At 40.2% G+C, this 13,822-nt stretch overlaps 1 protein-coding gene across 2 annotated transcripts in view; it reads right to left on the reverse strand.

Moving 5' to 3' along the window:
- Positions 1–13,822, reverse strand: part of THSD4 (thrombospondin type 1 domain containing 4) — a 428,840-nt gene that overhangs the window by 403,546 nt on the left and 11,472 nt on the right. Inside the window, exons 1-2 of one of the 2 annotated variants that reach the window (XM_068958768.1) lie at positions 9,524–9,575; positions 8,241–8,335 (exon numbers count right to left, since the gene is read on the reverse strand). The exons of the other annotated variant lie outside the window; for it this stretch is intronic. The gene's annotated coding sequence lies outside the window, so the exon portion shown is untranslated. Of the gene's footprint in view, positions 1–8,240; positions 8,336–9,523; positions 9,576–13,822 lie in introns of those variants that run through there. 2 annotated transcript variants of the gene reach the window in all.

Here is a 13,822-nt window from a genome sequence, read left to right on the forward strand (position 1 = left end):
ATAGCACAAAGAGCAACTGACTAGACAGAGCATATACCCACGATTATATGGAAATGAAGATTTGTCTATAATACAAATAGCATTTCCTTGCACTTCAAAAGGGATTCTGAAATACAGGAACTGCCACTGTAAATCGGACTAGTAGTCTATTCAAATCTCCCCTTACTGTGACTAGTGATTGCGCTTGGCAATTCTTTTAGCGTCACTGACATCTGATGCTGATGAGTTTTACTAGTCCATTATGAAAGCATGTAAAAAGGATAAAAAAACAAAAAAGCAACTGTAAAAATTCTGCTTTCCAATTTGCTTGAATGTTCTCGCCCATGTGTTATGAAAAAGGTGAAAAGAAAAACGTGAGCTTTTTCAGAACGCACATCATCACACATACGCCAGTCAGGTCTTCTGTCATCTTCTCCTTGGCAGTAACAGCCCTACTCTCCAGTCTTTCCAGGAGCTGAGGACACTTGCTGCCCTTCCATTTCTGTTTCCTAGTGAGAGGGAGGTGCAGCAACAGCACAGTTCTCTCTCAAAGCATGATAATAATCTCAGTATTACTTTCCACCCTTTTCCTTAAGCATGTAGACAGCTTGTTTGCTTCTCTGACTGCTGCTTCACATTGAGCAGATAATTTCCTTGAGTCATTCACACTGATATTTGTTCTTTTTCCTGAGCTATACAGCCAGTTTATGTATGACTAGCTAAAATCATTCCTTCCACTGCATGTTACTGAGTGTTTGACAACTGTTTCATCTGTCATCATGCTGCCTGAGCCAGTGGCTTCACTCTGTTCCCTGAAGTCCTTTACAGTCTTCTCTAGGACTATACACTTCACAAAGCATTTCTAAAGCCTCTGCCCATTCAATTTTCTTCCCTGGATTTCTTCACAACGTCCAGGGGAAATCAGGTTCACAACAGCCATAAACACAAATGCTTCAAACATCAGTTATTCAATTCACTTTGTCAACTACCTCCATCCTGTAAGCTTAGATAATCTTCATTTTGTTTCTCATACTATGCAGCACTTAAGGTCAGCACTCAGCAGTACCCACTAACAGTAACTGGTTCCTGTAAACAGCTTCAATAAACACCCTGTCCCAAAGACAGGAGCAGCAAGAACATACTGGGTTTCAGAGGCACGGGGCGGGAAGAGGGAAAGACCACAGTTAAATAAGGCTGCCATTTGCTCATCAGCAAAGCACTTAGGTAGGTCCATAACCACAGATCAGTGGAACATGTTGCAAGATACACCACATCCTAGGTGCACTGAGATAGAAGCATGAATGTCTCTCACAAACAGAAGGCTGGTTTGTTTCACAAGTGTAAGGGTACTAAGATTTTTTAGGCAGTCAGTCACAGATGCTGCCGTTTGGATTTTACAGTGAGATGCGCAAAGAAAAGGAAAAGATTAGGACATTAAAATTAAAACTGACTAAGACGACAGAATTAGCTGTGACTTACTAGAATGGTTCTGGAATGTGTTTGGTTTGTAGCGATATAGTTCTGCTGAGGTTTGTATTCAATTGTCACAATATATTACCATTCCTGACAATTTCAAAAATTAAAGGAAGTCCCAATATGATATTTTATTTTAACATCTTAGAAAGATAGATTTAGTAATCTTTATTCATGGAACTTCTCCAGAAGGTGTAATGGCATCTGCAGATTTTCAGAAAGCTGCTGTGAGGGTAATCACTGCCAGGCAGCAGTTGCTTCACCGGTTTCCTGTTAGGCAACTGGCCTGTGAAATTGCTCCACAGATGCATCAACCGTTGTCCTGCTTTGCCCCTTTGATTTCAGATGATTTTCTTCTCCCCGGTATTTTCTGATGGTTCTCTTTATCCTTGTTTACACTAGATACACTACTTACTGCTGGTTTGGAGCACAGAAGAGCCTGCAACTGCAAGCTAAGTGCAGAACATGCCATGTTAGCATTGTTGGGTTTAATCCCAGTTCCCAAAATGGTTCTGAACAGACTTTGTCCTTGGGTACGCTGGCAGCTAAAGCACATTCATCTGTGATTCAGCTGCAATATTGCTGACACTTAACATCAGCAAGAGATAATTTTCCTAGTATAGACACAGGATATTTTTCCTGACAGATGTTAAATTTTGTGCCATTCATAAATACGAGGCAAAGTCACTTCGCCATAGAACTTTTGGGAATAGTTTCCACTTGAACTCACTGTGCCTCTCACTGCTGAAAGGCTTGAAAAGAAGTCAATGAAACAGAAGTCCAGATTTCTGAGTGGTGGAAACGTGTACATTTCTACTGATGGTACTGATTTGTCCAGTATAAGAATATGGAGCATATTTGAAGATGTTTTAAGACGTTTTCCCTTTCCTTTCATTATTGCAACATGCTCTAGTTTTCTTCACGCTAACATGATATGGAAAACACTTTGCATGCAAAACTTCTGAAAACAGGTACTCAAATGCAAGAGTTAAACCATGTTCACAAGCAAAAGCTGCTCTAGGCTCCTTAATAACTTTCAAAATCCAGCTTGATGGAGGTTCTTACTTGCTCTGCCCCCCTCACTCACAGCATGATTGTAGACTTGAAACAAGGCAAGGCAGAGATCATTTTTACATGGTACACGCTTTGGCATGAGGCCTGAACTCTAAGTATCAGGACATAAATAACAACAATAATGAAATAACCAGGCCCCGCTCCTAAACTATATTCAGCTAGTCAGTTTGTGTACCCCCACATCCTAGGTGTTAGCGAGCCAGGGCCCAACAGCCATCATTTCTAAGATTAGTTGTATCAACTCACATTCAGATGCTCGGTTCTAATTTCAGTGAGATAAATCTTCAAGCTAGTCTCAGCTTATTCCCTTAAATATTCTTTCAGTGCCTTACTGATGTGCAGTTATTTTTCATTTGTCCCAAATGCAAATCAAAGAGAGATGACATCCCTACAGTTCTACCCCTGCTTTCTTCCCTTCCCTGCAATAGCAATACATTTGGCTTGCCTGCTAACTCATTGCTCAGCTGCATGCCTCAGACTGAAGAGAGATCTACAAACAGATCCTTTATAAATTTTCAGAGACAAATATATTCGCAAGAACTAGGTACCCAAGAAATCTGGTAAATATATCAGGAGGACATCCTTGGGCTACCTGGGGATGTTAGCACAAACCCTGGGAAGCTGTACACATTGGAATTAGTAAGCCATTTCTGTTTCAGAGATCCAAAGTTTAGTGGATTTTTTTTCTTCCCCTGCCACTTCAGGTGGCCCTCAGGATCACAGCTGAGATACGTGGGCAGAAAGGATGAGAAAGCCTCCGAAGAAAACAACATTAAGAGAGGCTGAACAGACATGACAATGCATAGCATGTTGGCAGTGTCCTTAACCTCTCTTCCTGCACGTTACAGCTGTGGCCTTTGGGTTTCTACAATAGATACAAGTTGGGGGGGGAGGAGGGGGCTAAGAGGTGAGTTTTATGGTGTTATGTACAAAGGCATGCAGAGTAGATGTACTATGGCTCTTTCTAGACTAGATATCTTCTGTATGGTTTTCTGCTATTACAGGGATTGAGCTTGAGGATCTGGTGATCTCTTTCCTCCCAATATTTCTATCTTCCTCTGTTTCTAATCAAGAAATAACCAAGCAGGGAGCACAAGTTTATTGAGATACACCCCCCCCAAAATTGCTTCATTCAAAAGCTAGAAGAAAACAATCCTCTTCTGGGGGGGGGAAGGGGGGGAGGGCAGACACAAGAAAAACACCAGAAGTCACTGTTAGAAACCCTGCTTGAGAATAGGTTAGTGGTAAGAGAGAGAAATGAAAGAAGTAAATCCCATCTAAATGGCCCTACAGCAAATCTTTAGCAAAAATGCTAAAGAACCTCAGATCTACACACATAGACTTACACTGAGTTGACACATGATATATTGGAAAAAAGTCTCTTTCCCATAGGCCGAAGAAAATACGTTTTAACATACAAGCAATAGACTGAGCAAAGATAGGCAGTGTTAAGTATCGAAGCCTTCAAGATCTTTAATCCATCCCTGCACAGACTTGATTCCAACAATTTCAGGAGCTGGCCCTGGGCAGCCACTGATTCATCTCTGTTGAGTTTATCCAAAAGGTGTGACCGTGTATTACAGGGTCATTATTTTTAATTCGCCAATTCACAGCACAATCACGAAGTGCCCAGCATCCTGAAGAACTGCAGGCTTGTACCAGAGTCCATCCTTTCACTGGAAGAACAAGTTTGCTTTAGGCAAAATATCTCCATCAGATGCTAGATCAAGGATATATGATATTTTATGGTGACTTCATATCCTACAGGAGTAGGTGCTCAGAATGCACAACTGCCTTCTTCAGAATAAGGGGCATCTCTGTTGCGTTAGTCTTTAGAAGGCACACTGATTTCTGTCCTTTGTTCCAAAGTTTCAGTTTGCTAGCAAGAGGTCAAATGCAATTTTTCCTCAAGTATGTAATCAGGAAGAGAGTGCTTAAATATCTGGCTTAGCTGATGATACCGCCAGGGAAAGAGTCCAGTTGTGGAGATAGATTTTTCAAGATAGACATCTATTGACTAACAACTGGACTGCAATTACCAGACACTTCCTTCAGATATTATTGACCTGTGAGGAATCAGACAAGAGCTACTCAACCATATTTCCTACACGAGTTTAAGTTTTTAGAGGCCTTCTGAAAATTAAAAATAGCAGTAGTGTAACAGAAGCTCCTAAGAGCTCTGACGAAGACCAGCAAGACTTACAGTGCCAGACTCCGTACAAGACAGTAGTGAAAACCACCATCCCTAAGAAGCTGATAGTCTAGCTAAGCAATAGTGAGCTGAGTCACAGGGAAGATATCCTTACTGATTTTAAGACCGAGGAAACACAGTACAAAGACTGAACCGCCCCAGCAAGTGAAGCCAGGTTACACAAGCTCTAGTTTAGCTCCAATAGCCAAAACGTCATCCTTTGGCAAAGTTTCTCTTTAAACAGCACAAAGCTTTCTGCTATTTTTTCCTTGTTCCAGGACAACTTATTGTTCCCCTTAGGAAAGGAGGGTGGGAGAAGAGCCACAAGGTCACCCACGTCCCACCCGAGGGAGGCTATGGGGGCATGCAGGATGCCCCACTGGCAGTGGGGCCACACCAGCAGAGGGTCCATGGCTGCCCCGGGGGCAATGCGCCACTTCCCTACATTTCTGAAGCATTGTGTTTATGAGGTTTTAATGCCAAAATTAAGCTTTTGCCCCTAAACTAACGCAAGTTTGTATAGGGTGGGAAAGCAACTGGAAAAGAGAAGAAAAAAATTAAACCAAGCCAAATATTTTCTTTCAGATCACACAAACTATTCAATGCCACTCACAGTGAAATTATTTCTCCTTTTATTTCAGCAGGAGAAAAACAGAAGGTCAACGCCATCTGTCAGCTCTGAGGCTCCCCGCTGGTAGCCGCCAGCGCACGGACCACTCACAGCCCGAAGTGCAGCCCAGGGCCCCGGGGCTGGGGACAGCCCAGAGGACAGCAAAGCCCCTGCTTTGCACTGTAGCGCGTCACCCACACTGCAGCCCAAACGCTGCAGCGTTTTCCTCAAGTTTCACATACCATCTACTACATAATGGGGGAAAACTATAAGCTTACTAACTGGCTCCAAATCCAGCTTAGCACATGCTTTCCTGGTCCTTCTCTAGACAGCGCCACGTGAATGGGACAGATTCAGCTATACTGACAAACAGACAGATATACTTGCAGTGCAAGATACTGCACACTTCTTTATTCTACTACCAGAGAACTACTTTCAAGGAGGGCAGCTGCTGGACATTACCGTGGCATTTTCCTCCCCAAGAGAACAGGTTTAAGGATAGTGGAGTTCAAAGCTGCTAACCAGAGGCACTGAAGTGAAGTGAGGTGGCCCAGCAGCTGCATCACCTGGCTAGAGGGGCCAAGGGAAGGCAGAAAAGGCACAGCTGTCTTAGTCAGGGAACATACTGCCTCAGAGCACGCTGGCTACAGGGTCTGTTGTCTGGACATCAGGCATCCTCTGAGTGACCATTTGCAACTGTCCTCTCCTTTATTCCTCTCTGAATTTCATCCAGACTCACAAGATCTCTTTGCTAGGGTCTATGCATTGAGAAGCTGATTTCCAATTACTAGCCTGACAAAAACATTTTTATGGATTAGACTCCAGTTAGAAATCACACCTATCCTTAAGTCATGATTTGCAACTTTTACGACCTGGCAAAGGTATTTTTCCCCTCAGAGTTTTATAGTGGAGGATTTACAGGAATGTTCACACCACAGTTCCTTGGAGCCTTAGATCTACTACTGGTGCACTCTGAGTTTCTGCCCTGTGAGAGGACATTCTCCACTAGAGAAGCTTTCTGAAAAATTCCATACTTCTTAAAGACTGGTGCTGCAATTCTATATGCCAAACTGAAATCACTGCTGTAGACAAGGATCCTATGACTGGAGTAATTCTTAATTTCATATTTGTTCTCCTTATAGATTATGAACAGGTGTAAGAGACACTTTGAAAATGGCTGCTGAACAGGAGCCCCACTTCTGTTACGTTTACAGTACTGCAAAACTGTGATAGTTTTAGCAGAATCAGGAGTGCTGTATCCCAAAACTTCGCTAAAGTACTTTTACTAGACAGGAAGTTAGACTTGTCCTCTCCTTTGATATTTTAGTTTTATGAAAACACTGACCAGGAATTGTGAAGAAACCACTGCTTTGCACCAGCCTGAAACCTATAAACAATCCAAAGTTATCAGTGGCAGTCTTGTATGTAATAGCCAGGAAAGCTGAAGCCTGTCAAGCTTTGAGCTTGATTTGGATGTTCTCTTTCTATAAAGCTTTATCTCTTCAGCCACATGGCATTGTATGGAGCAAGCATCCCATGGCAGATACAAAATCAGCGCACACTAAAGTTAGAACACACGTGGAGGAAGAAGGAATGCTAAGTTAGCTTCCTTACACACGTGTCACAGTTGCTTGGCTATTTTCAACTAGAGTGGCAACAATAATGAAAAAACACAGTGAAATTAATGAAATTGAGTGAATGATTACTAATACATTTTAAAAATCCACTAGTGATAAATGATGTTATTTCATGAGGAACACGTACATAAAGAACATTTGTTATAAAATGAAAATTTTAGCTTAGAATTGCTTAAACCCCCCCCCCCTTTTTTTTTTTTTTTTAAAAACATCAGCGTAAGTCTTAAATGTGATCATCTGTTTAAAAGGACTAACAAAAGGGACTGTAAAATACGAGAACACAACTGGGAATCTAATTCTGCTCCCATTGAAGATACAATATAGTTTAGAAACCTCAGGAGTTCCTCTGGTCCAGCCACATGCTTAAAGCAGGGCTGACTGACACTGGATCAGGTTGCTCAGGGCCCTGTTCCTGAGTCAACAGAAGGAAAACAATATCTAATAGAAAATTTCATTCATTCAAGTGAGTCCTGGGAATGAGCCTAATTCAAACAAGGTCTTTCCAGTTTTGCTGGAAGTATTGCTTCAGTTGAAGTACTGCTTTCCCAGGATGGGAAAGATACTCTAGCTAGCTGATCCAGATTGAAAGAATGAGGAAATGTTTTTTCAGATGTTAATCTAAAATTATATTATTTTGCTATTTACTATCACATCCTCATGAATTGTACAAGTAATACCAAATATTGGTATCTCTATACAGATTTATCCTTGATCTTTTATGAGGAACAGCATGCTCTGATAAAGATGAAGATTTGTAATTATGAATAAAAATGAGAAGTACAGCATAAGGTTAGAATATGGGACAATGATCCAAAATACCCCCATCTTGGCCATATAATTAGTGTGCGATCTTGAACAAGGAGTTTACAGTCAAATATTTAAAAGTAATTCACTGATGTTTGACTTGAAATAACTGTGAAAATTCAGATGTAGGACAACTGGTATTGGGGAAGAAGAAAGGATAGCTGAAGTTGCCTAACAGTCAAACCACAAATGCTTCACGAGTACTGCCTCCTGAATGCCTCCTACTGAAATCCGCAGCATTCAGAAGAGCTGGTATGTTCATAGCAGTTTACTCTTGACTTGCAGCCTCCACATGCTCACTTCGTAGTTAATCTTTTAAAATTACTAGGAGACTATAAGGAGTATTACAAATATTTAAAGTACAAATTCCCCCAGTATGCATGACTAGATTCAGCCCATGGGTAAAATAAAGTTCTTCTATCTCTATTTAACAAGATACTCTAAATACAAGAAAATTCTTTACGTTCTTTACCTTTTTCTTCTGCATCTTTTTCAGGAGAATGCCAGATTCAAACAATTCTTCTCGTCTCTCCTCATTCCATCCGTAACGCCTGTCCAATCTGTATCCTGTCTAAAGCAGCAAAAGTAGTAGTTGCAATACGATTCTTGGTGTTATGAGCGACTGTCACTACCCGTGAGAACAGCAATAACAGACTGCAACCCAGTGCCAAGCAAAATGCTCTGTAAACCTTTAGAGTCAAGCAATATTTCAGGTAACTGCTAAGCAGCACAATATTTTGTTTAAAAAAAAAGTTCTCACTATATTTTTAATTACACATTAGTCTCCCACATAAATTATTTTCCATTTCCTTGGTTCTTATTGAGATCAATGCTCTGAGCCACATTTTGTCCCCACGGTTAGCGTTTAGAGCTTGCAAACCCTTCCCAGGAAGGGTTCCAAAAGTCTTGATGTTTTGCTCTCATGAGTTCACAGGCTGCCTTTAGCCCAGCTCCTAGTGCTCTTGGACAGTTTCCTCCTGAACACGATCAAGATTTTCAGAGAACCTGCCATTGCCTAGGCAGCAGGTAGTGTAATCACATCAACGTGCATGCTGTTGAACAACACGTTCCAAGCTTTTTTTTTTTTTTTAAGGGAAAAAAATACACTTTTTACTCATGTCCTTACTTCCTTGTTCCAATAAAAAAACTCAAATTTTATAAGATACCAGAACTTATGAAAAAGATGGAAAAGATATTACTGTTAAATACACTGCTGGGTGAGTGTCTGTGCACGTGTATTTGTGCTTTACAGAGAAACGCTAAAAGAATATTTTAAGAATTAAGGGAAAACATCTCTGACTTTTTAGAATCAATTAAATTCAATTTCTCAGGTGATCTCGACTCCTCTACATCTCGCTTTTTTTCTTTTACCTCCATCCTTCCTTTCTTTTCTCCTTCATCAAAAAAGAAACCCCCACATACAAAAACCCAGAAAACCCTCTGAATGTTCCCTAAGGCACAAAGCAAGCAAATGGAACATACCTTCTCTCCAAACCAGCCAAAGGATGTATTTGGATGAGAAAGTGAACTTGTCTTTGTTCTTTGTAATTGATGGCAAACTGGTGAGAAATTTTTGAACGAGGGGAAAAAAAAAAAAAGTCAAATAGATGTGCTTATCTACTGCAGTGAATTTCACATGCTGTAAAAGGAAATGCAGCAGGCTCATTTGCTCTCGGGCAGGATCTTTCGGAAGACCACAGGTACTCATGTACACAGGCAGATACAGGTTTTACAGGTATTGTGCTGCTGCTTTACCTGGATATCCAGGAACTGGCATAACCAACTCCGCTGCTAGTTGTCCAAGTGGATATTCCAGGAATATAATTCTTTTTCTGAATCGTCCTGGAAAACTAAATATACTTATTTGAAAACCTTCCCCTTGAAACATTGCTTGGAATTTCTCCGGTAGGAGCTCTGGAATGAAAAAATTCTGAAATAGTTAAAAAAAAAAAAAAAAAAAATCAAACTATGACCTGAGGGAGAAGCTACTGACCAAATCAACATCGAGACAAAAGGTGCAAGGTCCTGCCTTTTCCACTGAGCCGCCAGGCTCAGACAGCTATTCACTGACAACAGCAGTGGGGAGGTACGCAGACTTAAACTTCCTGTTTGCTAAGTTACTGTCCTCAGTAGCTGTTTCATGGAAGATGTTACTTCAAATTTGGTCAAGGATTTTCAAAGGGAGAGTAATAAATTGTGCTGAGGTAAAAACAGATGGCAAACAGGAGGACTTATAATCCAACCAAAGACAGACAGCAAACTGTAGAACGATGGAAGTTTACATGTTAGCGTCGTGTCTTCAGAGCTGTCTGTAAGAAAATTAAAATGGCCTCTTCAAGGGAGTACAAAGTAGCTTTCTGTTGTGTTGTCTCATATCCCGTGGCAAATCTGATTTCCTCTTTCTTTCACCAGATGCTCTGGTTTTCCAAGTTTGTTCCCATATCCTAAAGGCCTTTCATACGCCAGAGATGCTTCCTGTCCTGGGTTACTAAACTGCTCAGCCCCCAACTCCAAACAAAAATTTTTCCCCAGGGTCTGTGAATAAACATAAGGAAATGAACTGCTCTCCAACACCAAAGGAGAGACTCTTCTCCCTTTTGCAGTTTCAAATTTGAAACGAAATAGAAGAAATCCACACTGCTTCCTCTACCTGGAAGGAGTGGAGAATGCAACCAGCATCTCACTGAGAGAGAAATTAGGTTGCTCTTGCTATCAACAGCACAGTGCTGCCTCAGTAACACACACAAAAACAGGCTCAGCTATAAGCACTTACTGTGATGTTTAAGCACACGCTTAACAACATTCACATACATCCTTCGTTGGAATGTGACCCACGTAAGGACAAAGACATGAAGTTCATATTTATGGGAGCTTTTCATTTAGTACATTTTGTGACAAACAATAACAGCAAAAATGGGACAAGGTTTATTGTTTAAAAATTAGTTCTACAGTAATTTCAGAAATACATTCAGGAACAACTGTATTAACATTTTAAGCATAAACACTACTTAATGGATTATATTGCTCTTTTTCACAATATCCTTATAGCTGTAAGGGACAGGGAAAATATCTCTAGGATGAAATGTTAGGTCTTATCTCAGAAATAGAATTTCCCTATTTAAAACAATTTATGCTCCAGAGGGTAAATACAATAGAAATGGTCTATCAATTGGATTTCTGCAACTGGATTTTCAATTATGAAATGGCATTTGATGACAGCGTGGCAAGGTTATCATTCCTAACTATGAATAAGAAATGGAAGAAAATTAAGCCCCCTTCAGTTTGCATTAAAAGAACTATGTGGGTTACATTTCCAATTATTTTTCAAAAAAGTACACTAGGATGTTTGTAGAGGATCCATATAAGATGACAGACACAACCAGCTCTGGCTGATACATAAAATCACTAGATCAAGTTCTAGTGCTTCTACTCAATAAAAGGTTAGTGATGTCAACTGTTGAACTATTACATCGCCTATCAAGATCTTTGGTGTGAGATAAACTGTTCCTCATTATGACATATTTCTTTGCAAGATAAATTCAGATTGCTCCAGAATTTATGTCACTGGGAAACTCATAACTGCAGTTTGTTTTGTTGATAGTTACTTCAAAAAGTTATCGGAGATACAGCAACTACAAAAGAACGCATGCAAACACTTACATAAGCATGCATGTACGTACACACACAATCTAAGTATTAATCCATCAGCTTCTTACAAAATAAGGATGACAAAAAGAAAGGAAAAGAAAAACTTCTAGTCATCTTCTGAATTTCTGGGCAAAAGCCTCATCTTCCTAGCTTGAAGGGTTTTGTTTGTTTTTTAAGTTTAGCAGCTCCATGGACAAACAAGGAAGAAAATGCAAAAAATGTGGGCTTGTATTTGTTTTTCTAACACCTGGCCTAAATTTCTAGTATTCTGAAATGTGATCTTCCACTTAAGTTTTTTTTTTTTTTTTTGGGGGGGGGGGAGGGGGGGAGAGGTAGGGACTATTTTATCATTCCCACAACAGAACATTTATTATTCTCACAAAGACATCTGAAATGTGACAAGTTAGGGACTGTTAGGGATTCAAAGGTGACTTCAGGCTGGCTGCATGCATCAGATGCATAAAGCTGCTATAAGCACATAGGTAGTTCTCTCCTTACTTATATGGCCAAAGAATAGCAGTTGCTGCAATAAGACAAGACAGGACAAAAATATTTATTTCAGATTTTTTGGTTGCTAGCCTTCAGATAAACGTTACAGACTGAGGAAGGTGGGTGGAGTGGGAGGAAATGGTATACACAAAATGAAACACTTCATAAAACAGAGAATGAGATTCAGGGAGGTAGGTTTACGCACTGTAACTTTGCTTATAGAAAAGTAAAACACAAAAAAGACTCGGCATACAAAAATTACGGTGCAGGTAGTAGTGGGCTCAGCTATGGATATCAGCCATAGACTGTTCTATAAGCAGGAATAGCTTTACCACAATAAGTAGCGTATACTAATATCATAACACTTTATTATAAACAGTATTTTAAGCAATCATATGAAGTTCTGTGCAGATCTGCAGAATATAAATTAAGCAATCTTAGGGCAACGTGAAATTAGGTACTTGCTGGACTTAATTTGTCAGCCTCTTTGGAATAGGAAAGATGCCTAGCACAAGCAGAATACTGTTATCTGGATGACCACTAAAGAAACATTTTTGTTTTGCTTTCCTAAGCTTGTAACAGAATGATGCTTTTGGTCTCGTAATAAAAAACATTAACTCATATTTCAATATGGCTTCATATTTGTCTCATTTTGGTCTTATGTTTGAATACTTTCCTACTGAATGATGATCAGAGTAGTTTCAGTCTTAGAAATATCTTAATACTCGCCTATTTAATGACAGTCAGAGTAGGAATGGAAATGAAGGGTGGTAACATTTCTGCTCACAGGTAAACTTGAGCTCAGAGCTGCCAAAATCTACCAGCTCTGCTCCTTGGTTTCCATCCCTGTGGGGCTTGACATTGACCTAAAACTTGTCTCCTTTGTAACATGCACAACCAGATGCGGCTCCCAAAGGCCACTCGATGCCTCCCATCATATGTCATGCAGTTCTCTGGCCTCCTATCTTTTTTTCTGACTTAAGGAATGAAATGCTTAATATAGACAATTACACACCACTGCTGAATACTGGAGCTAACACCTAATGGATAAAGGCAGCAGTTCACACCTCCCATTGTTGTTGTTACAGGCTCTCTGCAGACTACAGATCTGCACTGCCTGCATCCAACTCCATGTTTTTGAAGTTTTCTTTGCCACTTAAACAGCAAAGGACTAACTTTCTTTAAAGAAAGAAAATCAAAACTGAGACAGAGGGGAACATCATGGAAGTCTCAGAGTTATTTACGTGTGAGCCTCCTGGACCTTTTCAATTCCAGGCGATAGATCAAGCAAATGAGACATGGACAGAGAGGAGTTCTCTGCAGCATCCTCTGTGTACAAGTTCTTGTGATAGCAAGAAACACTTTTAGTACTTACACATCCACTAATAATATAAGCAGGAGCACTAGTAGCGCTGTATTTTTATGATGATGTTTCATCAAGCATCCAAGAAGGTCTAGATGCTGCTGCAAAGTCAGCCAATTTTCAGCAATGCAAAAAACAGCTGCACTTTCCAGTAGTACAGTTGTAAGGAGAGAGTTTTGCAGAATCGAAGTAACTGTGTGTAATCCTAATTCCATTGCCCATTGCATGCAGGTACATTAGAGGAATGAGGATTAACATTGCTACTTGCAGCAGAGAAGGCGGGGCATTGACTTGAGAAGAGAGCTCAGAGCCAATGAATTAGCATTTAAACACTTATTTAGAGTTGGAAGCTTCCAGAAGACTGAAGACAAGACATCTACAACATTGCAAGGATGACCCCACACTTCAGGATGAAAATATACATCTCTTAGTAGCTTGGTTAACCAATACTGAAGATTTTTGTCTCTGTATCAAGACGATTGGCCAGACCACACTGAAATTCTATATGAGTAGTTGTTGATGGAAATGTAAAAGAATCAATCAAAATAAATGGC

Source organism: Struthio camelus, chromosome 12 (assembly GCF_040807025.1).
Source record: "Struthio camelus isolate bStrCam1 chromosome 12, bStrCam1.hap1, whole genome shotgun sequence".
Classification (NCBI taxonomy): Eukaryota; Metazoa; Chordata; class Aves; order Struthioniformes; family Struthionidae; genus Struthio; species Struthio camelus.